This window comes from Alosa sapidissima, chromosome 7 (assembly GCF_018492685.1).
Source record: "Alosa sapidissima isolate fAloSap1 chromosome 7, fAloSap1.pri, whole genome shotgun sequence".
Classification (NCBI taxonomy): Eukaryota; Metazoa; Chordata; class Actinopteri; order Clupeiformes; family Clupeidae; genus Alosa; species Alosa sapidissima.
In genome coordinates this window covers 37,986,890-38,005,791 of record NC_055963.1, presented here as the reverse complement: position 1 = coordinate 38,005,791, position 18,902 = coordinate 37,986,890, and the positions used below count along the sequence as shown (strand labels likewise).

Here is an 18,902-nt window from a genome sequence, read left to right as displayed (position 1 = left end):
TGCACACCGGGGGCCCAGGGCCAATAGATAACCCACAGGACCCAACCAATGCCAAAACCACACAGCGACCCGCCAGGACCGAGTCTCCCAAGCCATCCAATGGGGCCCCGTCAGAATAACGATGGGAGAGGCAGAGAGAAAGAGTGAAATTAGTAAAGTTTATCAGAGAATGTAAATAAAATGGGGAGGGAAAGAAGGGGATGCTATTTATATTACTACTACTAATAATAACAATAATAGTTCCAGCTACCCTCCCCTGCCCAGTGTTCGATGATATGTGTATCTGTTGATGAAGTTTGTTATGATGGTGTGGAGATGGAACTCAGGCAAAGAGGGTCAGGACTGTAAGTAGGTGATAAAGGGGTACCAAGGAGAGGTTGCATCCTGAGTATTGATTAAGTTTGTAGTTGATAGGTTTTCTAATGATATATAGTCTGTTAACAAGTTTTTCCAATGAGTGATGTGAGCTTTGTTCTTAGATTTCCAGTTCATGAGGATTGTTTTCTTGGCGATAGTCAGCGCTACCAGCAGTGTTTTATTGCAGGAGTTGCTTAAATTGACTGTGGATGTATCACCAAGTATGCATAAGGAAGGGGATGCTGGGATGTGACAGCCAAAGATGGAAAAGAGAGTTTTTGTGACACTCACCCAGAAGTGGTTGATTGGAGTGCAATGCCAAACCGCATGAATGTATGTATCTGGGTTATTTTGTGTGCAGTAACTGCAAAGATCCGAGCCAAACCCCATTTTAACCAATTTATGTGCAGTGAAGTGGAATCTGTGAAGAACCTTGTATTGTATTAGTTGTATATTACTATTCTTTGTCCTGAGGTAGATGTTTTTGCACATTTTGGTCCAGAAGTCGGCACCGGGAGTAATTGATAAGTCTGATTCCCATTTGTGATATGGCAGGCCAATTGTTTTTTCTGAACGAGATATAATTTTGTAAATTTGGGAGAGTATTTTTTTGGGAGAGGGAATATTAAGCAGCTCTGAGATTGGTGGGGGAATGTCAAGGTTAGCTGTCTGGATGTTAATTTTTCCTAGGATAGATGATTTAATTTGCAGGTGTTGTAAGAAGTGTTTACTCTCGATGCCGTGCTTCTGGACCAAACAGGAAAATGAGGCCAGATTATTGTCTTGAAGAATGTGTTGAAGGTGAGTGATGCCCTTTCCCATCCATGTGTGAAAGTTAAGTGTTTTTTTATTGACGGTGAAATCTGGGTTATTCCAAATCGGGGTGCGAATTGATGGTGCTATAGGTGAATCAGTGATGTGGTAGAATCTCCACCAGGCTGTCAGAGTAGCTGAAATTGTTGGGGCTTTGAAGGATGGATGTTTTCTGACTGCAGAAAGGGAGATCTGAGATTTTAATTTCTTTACAGATTGTTTGTTCTAGGTCTAACCAGGTGTTGTCTGAGGGGGTGGGGTGTAGCCATTTGTGGATGAAGTGGAGCTGGTTGGCCAGGGCATAGTGCTGGAAGTGTGAGGCCTCTAGTCCTCCCATTGCTTTTGGTTTTTGGAGACTGGTGAGTTTGATCCTTGGGGTCTTATCTTTCCAGTAGAATTTAGTGATTAATGAATCGAGAGACTTAAACCAGAGTGGGGTGGGCTGGGTTGGAATCATAGAGAATAGATAGTTTATTTTGGGCAGTATTGTCATTTTGATTACTGAGATTCTGCCCATGATGGATAATGGGAGGTTCTTCCAGCGTTGAAGGTCATCATCTATTGAAGTGAGTAGAGGGGAATAATTTAGGCTAAATAAGTCTGACAGCCTGGGGGAGACTTTTATCCCTAAGTAAGTGATAGAGTTAGTGCAGAGTGGGATAGGTGAAGAGTTGGCTGTCACATCCCAGCTGTTGGGATGTAATGGGAGAACTGCAGATTTATTCCAATTGATTGAGTATTCAGAAATTTTAGAGAATGTGTCAATGAGTTTGATGGTTTCTTCTACTGATGTTGTGGGGTCTTGAAGAAAGAGAAGAATGTCGTCAGCATAAAGGCTGATTTTGTGATGCATATATGGAGTCTGGACACCTTTGATGAGGGGGTTCTGACGGATGGCAGCTGCTAGGGGTTCAATGAAGTTTGTAAATAGTGAGGGGGAGAGTGGGCACCCCTGTCTAGTTCCCCGGTGAAGAGTGAAACTTTGTGATGTTAGTCCATTGGTGATTACTGTGGCTGAAGGAGAGGTGTATAGAAGTTTAATCCAGTTAATGAACGACTCCCCGAAGCCAAACCTCCCTAATGTGGAAAACAGGAAATTCCAGTTCACCCTATCAAAAGCTTTTTCTGCGTCCAGAGTTGCTATGATGGTATTATCTTGAAAATTTGTGGAGTGATACATTATATTTAACAGTCTGCGGGTGTTGGTGGATGAAATTCTACCTTTAATGAAGCCTGTTTGGTCTGGGTGGATAATGGATGGGGTGACCTCTGCTAATCTGTGTGCTAGCATTTTTGCGATTATCTTATTGTCCACATTGAGGAGAGAGATTGGTCGGTAGCTGGATGGCAATGTTGGGTCCTTATTGGGCTTGAGGAGCAGTGAAATTGAGGCTGTGGTGGAACTAGTTGGAAGACGTCCTTTCTGTTTTGATTCATTAATCATTCTGATGAAAAGTGGAGCTAAGATGGTCCAAAATTGTTTGTAGAACTCAGCAGGAAAGCCATCCGGACCTGGTGTTTTATTATCGGGCATCTGTTTCAGGGCATCAAACAGTTCTTGTTGAGTTATAGGTGATTCCAGGTTTTTTATTTCGGTCTCATTGAGTTGTGGTAATTTGATGCTGTTTAGGAAAGAGTCTATGAATTCCTGGTTGGGGTTTATTTCTGAAGAATATAGTTTATTGTAAAACTGGTAAAAAAACATGATTTATTTCTTCAGGTGAGCTGGTTAGCTTCCCTGCTGAGTTCTTTATGACCGGGATTGTTGATTTTTCTTTGTTACGTTGGATTTGATTGGCTAAGTATTTACCTGATTTATTGCTATGGTGGAAGTTTTCCTGCCTTAGACGGTGAATCATAAATTGAGTGTGTTTATTGAGTATTTCATTGAGTTTGAATTTATGTTTCCTAAGTTTTGCCTGTGTTTCTTCAGTTGGGTTGCTTGCATTGGTTTCTTCTAACTGTTTAATTTTATTGTTGAGTTCTACTTCCTGTTCTTTTTCCTTCTTTTTTTGTATACTGAATATGAGATGATTCTTCCTCTGAGTACTGCTTTTCCCGTTTCCCACAGAAGGGAAGGAGATGATTCAGGGGAGTCGTTCATTTCTAGAAAGAATGCCCACTCTCTCCCAACAAAACTGATGAAATTTGGGTCTTGTAAGAGGGATGTATTAAAACGCCATTTGCTAATTGGTCGCTGTTGGTTAGTTATGTTCCATTTAATTGTAACTGGGGCATGATCGCTAATGACTATGGGATGAATTGTTGAATCAGAGATATTTTTCATTATAGAGTTGCTGGTTAGAAAACTAGATGTACCGCATAGCGGTACAAAATATGACCGCCGCTCAGTCCTGTACATCCGTTCCGCGAAAATAAATCACACTTCAATTTGTCTCCATATTTTACTCCATCCCCCACTCTTGAAACTTTTGTGTATGCTTGTTTGGCATGCCTGAGTGTGTGTGTGCGGCTGCACAGAAAGTAGCCTACTGGTGCTGAAAAGGTGAATAGATTGTAGAATAGCCAAAGAAGATGTAGCATTGTTATAAAACCTTTAAAATCTCTAAACAATCACAAGTAGGGCAGTTCATCACAGTTCATCCATTGCAACTGGATTGATGAAAGGTCACTTACACCTGTAGGCTACATTGTATTTGGGAAAAGCAAAAGGTATCAGCATAATGTTATTTATTTATTTATTTTTTATGTATTTTTAAACAAAAACATCTCTGTCAGTTCCATGCCGTTTTCAACAGCTATCAAAAACAAAGGTCATTTTTGGATGGATGGATTTTTTGTGAATGTTTCTTCTACATAAGATTTTAGTCATCTTTAGTTCATGTAATACGTTATTGTCAATGCACAAATTAAGTAACAGTAGTCTGAAACGTTATTGTTAATGCACAAATTAAGTAACAGTAGCCTAGTCTGAAACGAAATGCTGTTTTACATCTAACCAGTGGTGCAAATAACTGACATGTCCAAATGGGCCTTGATGAAATGCGTCGCTAGAGACTGTTCATACACATTTTAACGGGCCAAAGTTGAAGAGCTTTTGTCCGTTATTGTTAGTGCAAATATAGGCTGATTCATGTTCCCTTGCATTGTGTAACTGAGGTCCATGGCTAGTCTGGCTTTCATCAGACCAAGCTCAATCTTTTAAGAAATCAAAAAATAAATAGCGGGCAGATCAGGCTGGGTTCACCCAGCCTAGTCCATAGGCACCCGATATTGTTTAATTTTCCGATTGAGATGTACACGCTCTGGCTATTCTAAATGCAAAAATGCATCAGGGAGTTATGACAAAACGGTAACTAACAAACTAGATCCTAATAGAAAGCTGTTAGCTTCCCTAAGCTACAGGTAGGATTATAAGGTAGGCCTATTTACAACATAAATTGTCAATAGGCTATGCTGGCGACACAAATAAAATCTCCTTTGGAAACCAATGGCTTACGCCTTACAGTATCAAGCGGACTTAAACTGTCATATCGTGGCGAAAAGTTGTAATAACATTCACGCAGCTCCATGAGTCAAGGAAAGCGCGAATGAAGTAGCCACTTCTAAATGGGACCCACTACACATTAGCTTAAGGTGTGTTGCTAAAGCAGCCATAATGAAATGAAGGTGTCATTGTTTGGATACTTCACACACACGTGCTTTTTAATTTCACAGACTACAACTACCAAGCTGTAATCAAAGCACATCGATTCCCCTCTCACACCCTGCACGCACTTAAAACAAAATAAACAGGCGTCTCAGTCTCACGCATGTAGGCAAAACTGTATCAGACCGGTGTAACGTTGGTAAATCTTCCATTGCACAGAATGATTTTGTAGCACGTGCAATAAATGACAGTCGAAAGATACAAACAGTGCTGCTATACATTTGCTTGGTATAACCGCATTTATAGTTTTCTACAAATGCAATAAATCAAATGCCTCCATCACTCAACCAACGCTAACGGTAACATTACCTAGGTCCTTATTGATATTACAAGATTAACGTACCTGCAGTAAAAACCAAGCATGTCCGATAAACATCCTCAGATTTATTTCGGCTTCAAGAAGAAATGGGAATTACACTTCATGTGAACATCGTCCTATCCTTATTAGATGTTCGCTGCGGTAAATTACAGTCCTTGTATGAAGCGTCCATTGTTTTTTCCAACCCACTTTTAACTTCCAGCAAAATTACGTCTCACTGCAACGATGCGCCATCTAGTGGACAAACGACTACTTCTCGCCAATACTGAAAATGCAGCCATGATGATGATGATGAATATTTATTTTGGCTTTCTTTTAATCCTACTGAATTTGTAATTATGTATCGGCCGTTCTAATACCGATAGTATGTGGGTGCCTGTGTGTGTGCATGTGTATATGTGTGCACCGCCATTTACAGGCCAATGAGTGTACAGTCACTAAATGTACACATAACCTAATTTTTTTAGACCCCCCCATGGATGAAATTCTACGAAACTTGGCATACCCCCGGAGAATGCCAGGTCAATCATACACATAAAATTTGGTGCAGTTCTGAACATCTTAACTGAAGATAGGGGCGATTAAAGCAGAATAATATTGCATTTTCATTTTTTACCGGGGGGTGGGGGTGCAAATCACAAATGAGTGATTATGAGCCAGGTTGATATGGGCCCTTGAGACCAACATACCATAAAAGATTCTTCATCCTCAGTGCCACGGTTCAGGTAGTTATTTAGGAAAAACTGTTTTTTTTTTTTGCGGTTCAGGGGGCCCAGCACGGGGGGTTGGTGGTGGTCCCCGGGGACGAAATGAAATTTTTCCGTAAAAGTCTAGTGGGGCTACATACCCACCAAATTTCATGTACCCCGGTGGTTCGGTGTCCCGGGTATCAATGACCAAAAATTCAGGGAGTAGATGATGGGAAAAATTCTTGAATTGTGTGCATGTGTGCGTGTACAAATTTATGTTTATGTGTGTGGGTGTGTGTGTGTGTGTGTATGTGCGTGCTTGTGTGTTTGCCTGCGTATGTGTGTTTGTGCATGTGCATGCATGCGTACATATGTCTACTGTGTGAGTATGTGTCAAACGTATGATTACTGTAAATGTATGTGTGTGCGTGTGTATCTGTTTATGCACATGTGTGCACGTGGAATGGGTTAACATGACCCCTGGAGGCAAACATACGGAAAAAATTGGTCATCCTAGGCCCTACAGTTCTCAAGATATTCACAGAGAACTGTGTCTGCCCTACCCTCCTTTCGGGGGGTCCAGTCCAGCGGGGGGAGGGGGGCTACAGATTAAAACGAAGAATGACGGTTCCATGCTATCCATGTGGGGGTACATGCCTACCAAGTTTTGTGTACCCCGGTCTTTCAGTGTCCCGGGAATCCTTGTTGGTGTACGTCACTAAATGTACACATAAATTATTTTATTGTAAGGCCCCCCATGAACGAAAGTACACAAAACTTGGCATGCATTCGGAGGGTGTCATAATGATCCTACACTTTTAATTTCGTGCAGTTTTGACCTTGTCAGCCAGAGATATTGTGATGAAAACACCTAATTTTTTGCTTTTTAATTTTTAACTAGGTGGCGCTATACATGAAATAAGTGGTAATGGGATGGGTTGACATGCCCCCTTAAGACCAACATACATAAAAAAGGTGGACCTCCTAGGCCCTACGGTTCTCGAGATATTCAGAGAAAACTGTCTCCGGCCACCTACAGGCCAGTTGGTGTATAGTAACATAAATTAATTTATTGTGTGGCCCCCCATGAACGGAATTCCACAAAACTTGGCGTGCATACAGAGGGTGTCATAATGATCCTACACTTCCAATTTCGTGCAGTTTTGACTATGTTAGGTCACAGATACCTTCAATTACAACACCTCATTTTTACTTTTTTGTGTTTAACTAGGTGGCGCTATACATGAAATGAGTGGTTATGGAATAGGTTGACATGGCCCCTTGAGATCAACATACAAAAAAAAATGGTCCTCCTAAACCCTACGGTTTTCGAGATATTCACAGAAAACTGTGTCTGCCCTACCCTCCTTTCGGGGGGTCCAGTCCAGCGGGGGGGCTACAGATCAAAACGAAAAACGATGGTTCCATGCTATCCATGTGGGGTTACATGCCCACCAAGTTTCGTGTACCCCGGTCTTTCAGTGTCCCGGGAATCATTGACGGAAATTTGGGCATGCGAAAAAGAAAATAAATAAATAAATAAATAAAAAAAAAAAGAAAAATCTGACTAAACCTATATGACCGCCGCTTCGCTGCGCGGCGGTCATAATAATCAATACGGGAATAGGAGTGGTGGACCGGAGAGAAAAAAGAGTAGCATTTGGAGTCTGGGTGCTGAAGCCGCCAACAATCGCCAAGGCCAGAATCGCTCATGAACTGTTTTATTGTTTTTGTGGATTGCCAGATTCGTTTGCTTTTAGAGTGATCAGATCTGTCAATTGTGGGGTCTAACACTGTATTAAAGTTGCCTGCGATTATGATGGGACAGCCAGATAGAGTTGAGATGGAGGTGAAGAGGTTCTGAAAAAAAACTGGGTTGTCTGTATTAGGGCCATAAACATTAACAATTGTTACAGGGGTATTGTGAATTGAGATGTTTATGATGACAAAACGTCCTTCTGGGTCTGTGATGGTGGCGTTATGGATGAATGAGATTCTTTTGTTAATCAGAATGCAAACTCCCCTTTGTTTTGTATTGTAATGAGATGAGAAAATGTGATTGAATTGTCTTGATTTGATGCGGGTGTAGTCTGATTCTGAGAGATGAGTTTCTTGTAGGAGACATATGTCAGCTTTTAAACTATCCAAATGATTTAAGAATTTGAGCCTCTTTGCCTGAGATCCAATCCCACGGATGTTCCAGGTCAGGAATGTAAGTGGTACCATATTGTGATTGTACAGTTATGAAAATGTTTGATAAGATGGGTATTGTGTGTGTGAGAGTGTGTGCAGGTGTCAGTTAGATAGGAGAGGGGGAAGGGGGGGGTGGAGGAATAGGTATGTAATGTGGTGTGCGAATGAGATGTAAAGGGTAGGGGCTGAGAAGACTATAGAGCATAAAGAGGTAGGAATTTGGTTCTGGAGTGGTGACAGCATGAAAATTTCCTGTTTAGCATTGAAAACATACAGATCATAATTTGACTTTAGCCTATAGACATAATAAACAAAAACAGACAGGACACACAAGCAAACATGTATAGACAAAACACCATGAATAACATTAAACATTGAGAGAGCAAAAGAGAATGGGTGGGTAGGGGGAGCAAAAGGAGTGAAACATAAGAAGAGAGAAGAGAGAGATGATCCAAGCATCAGTAGGGAGTGGGTTAGAGAGAGTTGAGGGTGACAATGTTATAATCAAGATGAATGTTGGCATGAGGTATGATGTGCTATAGCCAGGTGGTGATATTGGAGTTGCGATACAGAGTTCCATTGACATACAGTTTATCGACTGACAGTGCTGCTCGTTTGCCCTCTTGCCTGAGTTGTTTCATTATGGGCAAGAGGGCTCTTCTTCTTTCCTGTATTACTTGTGGGAATTGGTCGTTTAGTCCGAATGAAGTGCCTTTCAGTTCTTTTCCTTTGCTTTTGATGAGTTCTTTGTGTTTGAAGTGTTCGAACTTGGTGATAATTGGAGGAGGTTTTTTATTGTCTTTGGAAGTGAGACGGTGTACACGGTGGAAGGTAATCTTGTCAACTGTTTCTGGCGGTAGTTTGAGAGATGACTGCACGAATTCTTTAACTGCTTTCTCTGGGTCGTCGGGTGTATCTTTAGAAGTTGGCAGGGGAATTCCGGAAAAAATTAGGTTATCGCGCATGCTGCGGCACTGGAGGTTTTCTTTCATTCTTCAAACATGCCTCACTTTTATGGGACAGAAACACATCCTTTAACCTTTCCTTCTATTAAAGAAAAAAAAAACTTATTCTTTAAGAGTAGCTGAATCCCACCCCCTTTGCTTGATTTGGAGGGATTGGAGTGTATTTATCACATGGAAAGGATATAATGTTAATATTTGTTAGTGTATTTGTGAGTGAATGTGTGTGTGTGTGTGTGTGCGAGAGAGTGAGTGAAAAGTCATTAATATTTGTGAGTGAATGTGTGTATGTGCGTGTGTGTGAGAGTGCAGAGTGTGTTGTGTGTGTGTGCCTAGCTTTCGGGTTCACATACTTTTGTCTGCGCGTGTGTGTGTGTATGAGAGAGAGAGAGAGAGACAGAGGGCCAGATGTACTAACGCTTTTTTGCGCCCATTTTTTTACTAACGCTTTTTTGCGCCCATTTCAGGCGTATTTGTTTCGCAATGTGCGTGTAAAATCATTGCAAGGTATGTACAAACAGGCCGCAATGATGTAAAAGCGCAAACTGCCTGTCGCGGGAGCTGAAAGTGGCACATTGCGATTGTCATGTCATGCATATGCATTCATGGGAGGATCCAGGGGAAAGTGGGAGTTCAGCGTAAAAAGATGGGAGGGGAAGAGTAAGAGTGCCTAATTATGTATTCCGCGGTATGTACAAAGACTGCTCCTGAAAGCGCACGTCTATTCTGCGCCTAAATACTTCCGCCTTGTAAAAGCAGGTGTTAATCCACATTGCAGTTCAATGCGTCAATAAGAGAACCTTTCAAAGACAACAGAATCGCTATTTAGAACACCAGTTTTTGTGGTGAAAGTATTTGTACTACCAAAAGCAACCTTAACAGGCCTTTCGCATGTCTTACTTTCACTTTCACGTCATTCACTTAAACTTTCCTACTTGCTAGATTTGACCAATCTTCCATAGCCTACGTGCACAAGTAGTTTGAGTAGAACTACTGATCTTCATTATCTCCCTGCTTGTTGACATCTTATCATGTATGGTATTATTTCATGATCGCTAAACGTCTGATTCTTTTTAATGTTGTCATCAGTTAACTTCATTGAACTGCGCTTGTAGGCGCTGCCATTCAGTTGTGGACGTTCGTAAATTGCGTTTATGGGCGGAGAAGGGCAGAGAAAGGCGCAGTTTACACTAAGGATTGAACGATTGATAAATACGACGGAAACTTGGGTCTGACAGCGCTCGCAATCTGCGGTGTGTCTATGGCGCTGATAACGCTACATTCGCAAATGTACGTACATCTGGCCCAGAGAGTGCAGTTTGTGTTGTGTGTATGTACAGTATGTGAGTGCATAGTTTTATTTGCAAACATACCTAAGTCTGCATGTGTGTGTGTGTGTGTGTGTGTGTGTGTGTGAGAGAGACAGAGAGTGCAGTTTGTGTTGTGTGTGTATGTATGTATGTGTGTGCATAGTTTTATTCGCAAGCATACTTTATTCACATACTTACGTCTGCATGTATGTGTGTGTGTGTGTGTGTTTGTGTGTGTGTGTGTGTGTGTGTGAGAGAGAGAGAGAGAGAGAGAGGACAGAGAGAAAGAGAGAGAATCCATGCATGTCTATCCCCACATATCTAGTTGATTATGTGTCTCACTTTAACCTTTTACATTAAACTTGAAAGCCAATTACTAGACACTGTAAACAAGGCATAAACAAGCCATGCACAAGGTAAGTCCAATAACAGAAAGCTAGTAACAATTCTCACTATAAACAACAGTGAAGGTGAAAAGAAGGTGAAAGGTCAAAAGCCACTTCACTACTTTACTGCTTAGCCGCTGTACAACTTACAGTGCATTGCATTTGCAAAAAATTTAATTTGATAGAACTTTGTCACTCAGTTGTGAGCGATGGGGTCTCATCATCACCCCGCCATGGCTGAATACACGTTAAACGTGTAAATAGTGGTTCAGCTGAATATGGGGACTGGAACCCGAAGCTCTCTTCTGTTTCTTGCGGTATGCTGAGAACAGTCCGGACTGATGCTCTGGGTCTGCCATTGTTATTGGGTCCTCTTGCTCATGGGGGTGTGTTGTTGGGGTGGCCTTGTATGCCTCTTTGAGAATCAAGTCTGAAATGCACAAGGAAAAACGGTGATCACTAAAAGCATGCAGGTAGAGTAACAGACAAAACAGTCATAATAACACACAGCTGGGTTAGGCAAACATGTAATGATGACAATCTGTATCATGTACTGAAATGTTCTTTTTAAGCCTAGTTGACATTAGCCTAAATTGTATTTACTATCAAAAATATAACATACCTTTGATCATCAAAGACACAGACTCCTTGATATCTTCAGGGACCAAAACATCATGGGTCAACCACATGTTGCCAAATGAAGGATCCATCAGAGCAGCTTTTAGATAAAGAGGGTCAGAGAAAGGCTCTAATGGCCCATCATCCTGTCCATCTTACATCCTCACGTTCACAAAGATCCCTCTGAATCTTCTTTTAAGGGACCTTTGCAAGCTACAGATCAAGCCACCTAAGTAGCACACTTCCTGTTTTTGATTCTCTAGGTGGTGATTTAAAGAAAAGACACAGGGCACCACAGCACACAGGTACCACAGCACTTGTGGTCACATTTCTTTCTCCTTGTGTGAGATCTGTGGCTTCTGCAAAAGGCTGAATGACATATACAAGTTCCTGTATCTGATTCCACTCTCTAGCTGTGAATACTGTCTCCTTGTGTCCCACATTTGCAAGAAGTGTAGAAAGTTCTAAGTGGTCACAGCTAAGCGCCGCTTTCAGTTGCCTCAGTGTAGAATTCCAGTGCATGGTAACAGAGGCAGGGATTCCACGCTGTCCAAACTCATTCTCAAAGTTCTCCTTGAAAGAGGTGCTTGTGTGGAGCAGGGTGCTCAACCTGGAGGCTTTGGCAAGGGCTGCACTAACTACTTTGGTCTCTGAGGCCATCTCCTACAACCAATTGAAGTGTGTGTGCAAAGCAAAGTCTTGTCTGGGATTTGGAACAGAGTGATGCTTCAACCCTCTCTTGCTCTTCAACTGTCAGGTTGTTCCAAATGTCAGAATCATCAAGGTCATCTTCTACCTCTTCTTGACCTGGAAAACATGTACTGAATGCTTTTTTCATGCTCGCTGCATTATCGCAGATTATGTGTTCAACCTTTCTCTTGATCTGGAAGTCTTCACATATTTGCTCAAACTCTTCACAAATTCTCTCTCCTGTATGGGAACCTTTAAAGCGGTTGCACGCAAGCAACTGGGATTTCAATTGCAGACCGTCATCTTCCCTACTGAGCCAGTGAGCTGTGACCCCTAGAAATCCTCTCATCCTACGGTCTGACCATACAATGGGTCCCAGTTAAGAATTGACACTTCATTCACCATCAAGGTGATTCACGCAGCTGGCTGAAATGTAAGTACAACTGGAGCCGCTTGGGGGCAGCATAGTCCGCTGTGGCGTTCCACGGTCGAACCGGACGGAGCATTCGACAGCAAGGGCTGTGATTGGCCGAGTTTTCAGTGCGTTTCTCTGTGTTTTTAGCAGCCCCTGCAACATGCTAGTCCACTGTAGCTTATAAGCTTTGTACTACTTTGTAATGTTAAACATAGTTTTGGATTCAGTGGCAAGATGTCTTGATTGTACAGTGCCTGTCTCTCAGTAATGTTTTAAAATGACAAGCTTCGTCAGCTGGCAGTAGGCTACTTTGTCGGCAGTCATGAGAAGTTCGCTTGCTAACAGAACATAAATATGCTGCCCAGAAACCTCGTGAATAGTTACGATTTGTTTTACTACACTAACGAGGTTAAATATAGCCTTTGCCTACAGCATCTCCTTAACAGTAATGTTAACAAAATGACAGCATTTATATGACAAAGGAAAACGAATTCGGTCACTCAAGACTGCCACAGCAACCAGTGTAGGCTACAGTCCTACTCAATAGGCCTACTCGAAGCAGATAGCGTTGTCTGACGGTCGAGTGGGTTAATGCGCGTATTTCCAGAACAGGTCTGCAACTTTCAGGCAGTTCTGAGTTCGAATCTAGGCAGGAGCAGAGCCATATAAAGGCCTAGGCCTATTGTTATCATTTTTTGCAAGGTGTTGCTCCTGGCAATACTTGTTATACTTATAAGATGTTTGGTGATTAGTTGATAGCTGTTTTTGGGACACGTTAAACGTTCTTTATAATGAGCGCATACAGGGAGTAAAACGACTGTTACGCGCTGTTACAACTGTAGGCTACAATGATTGCAATACAAAAATATGCGCGTGTTAGTTTAGTTAGTTTTGTGATGTTTTGCACTTTTGCCTCATGTGTTTTCAGGTTTGAGGGCTTTTTTGGCAAGATTGACCTTGGTTAGACTCTGCATATGTTATTTGCAATTTTCGACACACGTCTGTTATTAGTTCAATAACAAGTGTTCCTTGTTAAAACATGTGACTAGTGAAACTCAAATGATTTTAGAAATATTTAGCCAAAGCCAAAAAGTGTTAGAGAGGAGAGACGCCGGTGCAGCTCAGATGTCTTCTAAATTTTCTTTATTCTTTAGTAAAAGTTTAATAATGTCCTGCACCTATTACTAAAGAATAAAGAAAATTAACCCTTTAGGCGCCAGAGGTTTTTTTCCGAAACGATCAATTTTGACATCTTCATTTCAAAAGGCTATATCTTAAAAGTGATAAGAGATAGAGACTTTCTGTAAATTAGAGAAATATTAAGGATGACCCAAAGTTTATGTAGAGATTAAATGTTTATATCTAATTTGCATATTATGACGTCATATGGTGGCGGCCATCTTGTATTATAGAATTTTCATGAAAAGTCGCATGTTTGAATGATAAAATGCACCACTTCTTTCCCCCCAAAATGTCCCTCACCTTCTGTAAGCTATATTGTACAATACTGAATGCTCAGGTAAATAGTAAGTAGTGAACAAACTGTGTAAATCATTACTAATAAATGGCAGAAACAAACCAAATGCATGTAGCGGTAGACTGGCCTTTTGCTGTAGAGATTTTCCATTTACTACATACAGTAGGCACTCTGATTCCATGTATGGGGCACATATATATATTATTCAGATGACACACAAACACAAGTAGACAAGACCTGTTTAGTTCAAAAGCTCATTTGCCACGGCAAGGCACAGATCAGGAGTGAGATGACGAGACAAGACAAGAGACAATGTTAGTATTTTTTTTTCTTTTTGTTGTTTTTGTTGATGTTTTTTTGTTTTTTTTCTTAGCTGACAAAGACACACACATCACAAGGACATGAACACACAAAAAGGAACACATAGTGTATGTCCTAAATGATCAGAGAAATAGATAGCAAATCAACAGTGTAAATCATTACTAATAAATGGCTGACATTTTTTTATTTTTATGTAGCAGGCCTTTTGCTGTAGAGATAATGACTCCCTATCCCTATCCATACAGGGCCGGCATTCCCATCATCTTGTGATAGACTTTGCATGACCTAATGTGTGTGTGTGGGAGAGGGAGAGAGCGTGTCACCACCTCCACCATGCGAGCAGCATGGCCAGATCTGCCTCGCGCGCGCCGAGTGGAGAGAATTTGCGCAGCTCGGACTAGGCCTACTGTCATTCTCATTGCGACTCCCCACACTGCCACTACGTTCCCCCCTAACTGTCCTATGAGCATTTCGACCTCGTCTAACATACCCAGTGGCATTAGACAAAGGCTCCACCACGTTACTGTCGCCGCGATTGTGGAGAGGCACACGTTCAGAAGACAGAAGCTAGCGCTATGGACATTAGGCTACCTCCAGCCTCGTTCGCCACACCACTAACACCCTGCTAACTTCCCGATGAACACTCCGAACCCGTGAAACATCATTCCCACCAGTGACATTGGGCAAACGATTCAACGTTTGTGCTTGGTGTAAGCTAAACTATGGAGTAAACTCATTGCAAGGCAGGGACGCATCTGAAGCCTCACTAAACGAATCACCGTCATTTTCTGAAGGCAGATATTCCCCTTCAGAATCAGGGTCCGCGAATAGAAGACCCAACACTTAATTTCAGGTAAACTTTTTTGATGCCATTAGACGATAATCTAATGCAAATACTCGCTGACGTTGACAATATCGCTCTGATAAAATAGCTCACACGCACACTAGCTCCGGTATTGCACGCACTGATTCACTGCAGCTGTAGCACGAAAGTTTTGTTAAAGCATGACTTTTTTCCGACTCGGGGATGACGTATGACATGTCTGCCATCTAGTGGAGTGGAGGTCGAACGAAATATCACACCCTATTTGACTAAATCGGCCGTTTTATTCAGTACCGCATCTTGTCGACTAAAGTCGACTGTGGCGCCTAGAGGGTTAAGAAGACATCTGAGCTGCACCGGCATCTCTCCTTCTCTCTAAAATGTCTGTCCTGGCCTGGTTGCACCGGATTGTCGCCAAACGACAGAAGCGCGGAGAACCCTCCTTTGTCTACCAAAAAGTGTTACTTTGTGCCCCGCGCTCCCCCACTGCTTGTGAAAAAAGGGGGTGGGGGAGGGGGGCTTAACGTGAAAAAGCTTAATGTCCCAAAACGGCAACAAGTCATAATGGTAGGCTACTGGAAGTGGGGGGAGGGTATGGGATGACCAGAGCCGTCTTCGCTGTGCTATTCAGAAAGCATCTTCTATTGTCTTTTGCAACATTTGCTTGTTAGGCTGGGCTACTGTCAATGTCCTGTACAGGTAAATGTTCAACAATTGCTGGTGTAGGCCTACAGGCTATAATCAATTAGGGACTGTTCGTTATTTATTTAAGGGGCTACCGGAGGAGTTTTGGGAGCGTTAGTCAAAAAAGACGTGACCCTCCCTCGCCAGCAAGACATTTTTCTATGACCCTCCAAAGTGATTGAGAAAAAACGCATGACCCTCCCCAGTCCCAACAATGTATTGATGCCTTCTGTAGGCTACTGGGTCAATTTGGAAGCTTGCATGCTACGACACCTTCCTTGAAATGCCTTGAAAAGGCTGTCGTTTGCACAATTTCACAAATAATCACCGGGACCGAAACAAACATGTCAACTTTTCCTGGGTTTATCGCATATTTTAACTTTTTCCTCGCTGTCTTAGGGGGAGCTGCAGGGCCGTCGCAAGGGGGTGCAAGGCCCTGTGCGAAATTGACAGATGGTGCGAGGCCCTGTGCGAACTTGACAGATGCATGAACTTACGTGCATGAAATCATGCGATAGCTTACTTTACACATAGCCAAGGCTACCGTCGGTGCATTTTAGTAGCCTAGTCTAAGCTACACCAGCTTGTCTTTAAGAGGGGACATTGTATAGCCTATAACATTAGCTGAGTCACATATTTGGCCATATGGTGTTTATCATAGGCTACATCACGAAACCAAATAGTGTAACAAAGGCGAACACTTTAACAGGGGAAATTAATTGGGCATGAATCATTGTGCTGAACGGTATTTGTCAATGAGCAGAAACACACACGATTCAAACTGTTGATAAGATGTGCACTATGGAAACTGGTCTGTAGGCTAACATTGGACAAATAAATGACACTGACTCGCCATATCCTGACTCTGAAAAAACATTGTCTTGCTTTGCCGCAAACTCAGCAATGAAATCATAGGCCAGTTTGCAGGTAGCATAACGTCTTTTTCAATTCATAGAAGGAAGAGCCCAGTCTCTCCTGTGACATTGAGGTACGCAAATAGTTTTTAATAGCCTGTTCAACTTCGAAAAGCTTCACCCGATGCCAGTCACTGATCGCAATTTCAAATTTCGGGAAGCTTCGTTCAATCTTTTTAAGTTTTAAGTGCAGTAGGCCCCTATCTGCCCCCTTTGGAATTATATCTTGAGCCTATTATAAGGTCCAGTGTGTTACAATGGCATGTTGCAATTGATAATGAGGTCTGAAAGTATTATGTACAATGTACAATGAAGTACATTCATTGCATAGTTTAGCAATAAATAGTTGTCATTTTAAATAAAACATTTTGATATTTAAGAGTTTCAAACTGTTATTCAGTTCTGTGAGTAGTATTTATTTTTGCACTAACAATATCTTAGTAGCACTGCACCTTTTATTGTTGTAAGTCTCTTTGGATAAGTGTCAACTAAATTACTTGAAATGTAATGTTTAGGCCTAGCTTTCATTCACCAGAGCTGTGCTGGAAGACAGTTTATATCATTCCTTGCCTCATTTGATAGTTAGTAAATCTCACAATAACCTTGACTAATACACTAAGATACAGTAGGCCAATGCAGTGATAATATAGAGAAATTACACAATTTTAAGTAAGTATGCAAATAATCAGATAACGCTACTTAATTGTGTTTAATGTCATCACATATTATTTTCTCTCCCTAAATGTTGAGGTGGGTACCCTAGTACCTCCTCTATGGAGCCATCTCTACATGCTAGCCTATGGTGAATATGTGGTGGGTGAAAGACAGCCACCTGTCATCTCAATGGAGCCCAGCCTGAGTTGGCAAACCCTATACCTGCCCAAATTGAAAAGGCTAATCAATCAGATAAGGCTACAGTCAAAATTTTGATATGCCCGACGACAGAATTCGTGGGTTTCATCAGGTCCCTTTCCACAGGTGTATTAATTAAGCACCATGCAGTCTGCATTGATAATTAAGGTGCTTGATTTTATGGTAACACTTTACTTGACGGGTGGGTTTATAACACATTCATAGCAGCTGTCATAAACTGCACATAAAGCATTCATGACTGTTTCATTAACATGACTCAACATTCATACCAAACCGTTCATGAATGTGGAAGACCGAACGACGACAACTTGTCAAAATAAAAGTCCAACAATCGCAAAGCAGCATCCAAACCTCTTACCTGATCACGTCACATCTGAGTCAATGGGCTACTCTAGTGCCAAAAAGACAGAACATGGTCAAGCAAATAATTTTTGTTTCATAAAAATTTATTTGTTTTATGATGTAACCTTTGCAGATGATTTCTCATCTTTTGCTACTGGGAATGTCCAACCGTTCCAGGTTACACAAATACGGGTCAAACTCAGTGATTTACAAATATTTCACAACTTGTATAGTAAAGTGACATTCGATGTAGACTTCATAAGATATTCATGAAATATTTACAAAGGCTGGAGAGATTAAATGAATGGTATCCAGGTTACACAAATATGGGTCAGCTGAATGTAGGCTGGTTTACCTTTGCGGTTGTTGGACTTTTATTTTGACAAGCTGTCGTCGTTCTGTCTTCCACATTCATGAAAGGTTTGGTATGAATGTTGAGTCATGTCTCATGAAACAGTCATGAATGCTTTATGTGCAGTTTATGACAGCTGCTATGAATGTGTTAGGAACTCACCCGTCAAGTAAAGTGTTACCGATTTTATACACCTGTGGAAAGGGACCCAGACATCCCAAGTCTCCCGGAAGTTCCGGGAGTCTCCCGCATATTGATAGCGGCTCCCTGACGCCCGCAAATTAGATAAAATCTCCCGGAATCTAGAGTGAGCGATCAAGCATGCGAGACCGCGTGTGCATCTGAGTGTAGCGCGCACACGAGGGGAGAGAGAGAGAGGGGTGGTGCGTGTGTGTCTGAGCGCATCCAAGACAGAGAGCATCCTGATTGGCCTGTTTCGCTAAATCAACCAATCAGTTTTCAGTGTAGGCGGGCTTTTATGTCTTTTCTCCCAAACTTAATTAATCAGTTCAGTAGAAACAGGAGCGTCATGGTAGAGTCAGTGCCTCAAAAAAAGGAAAATGTAAGACCCATTTCAAAGTGTAGTGTTTTTGCAAGTTGGGATGTCTGCTCTCTGTAGTGCTTCTGTAAAAGGCCTTCAGAGTCTTGGATCGCATACCAAACTTCCTTATTCGTCTGAGGTGGAAGAGACGCT

At 41.8% G+C, this 18,902-nt stretch overlaps 1 protein-coding gene across 4 annotated transcripts in view; it reads left to right on the top strand.

Annotated features, from left to right (window-relative positions):
* The window catches only part of znf341 (zinc finger protein 341), a 190,867-nt gene that overhangs the window by 157,383 nt on the left and 14,582 nt on the right, over nucleotides 1-18,902 (top strand). The gene's annotated exons all lie outside the window — the stretch shown is intronic.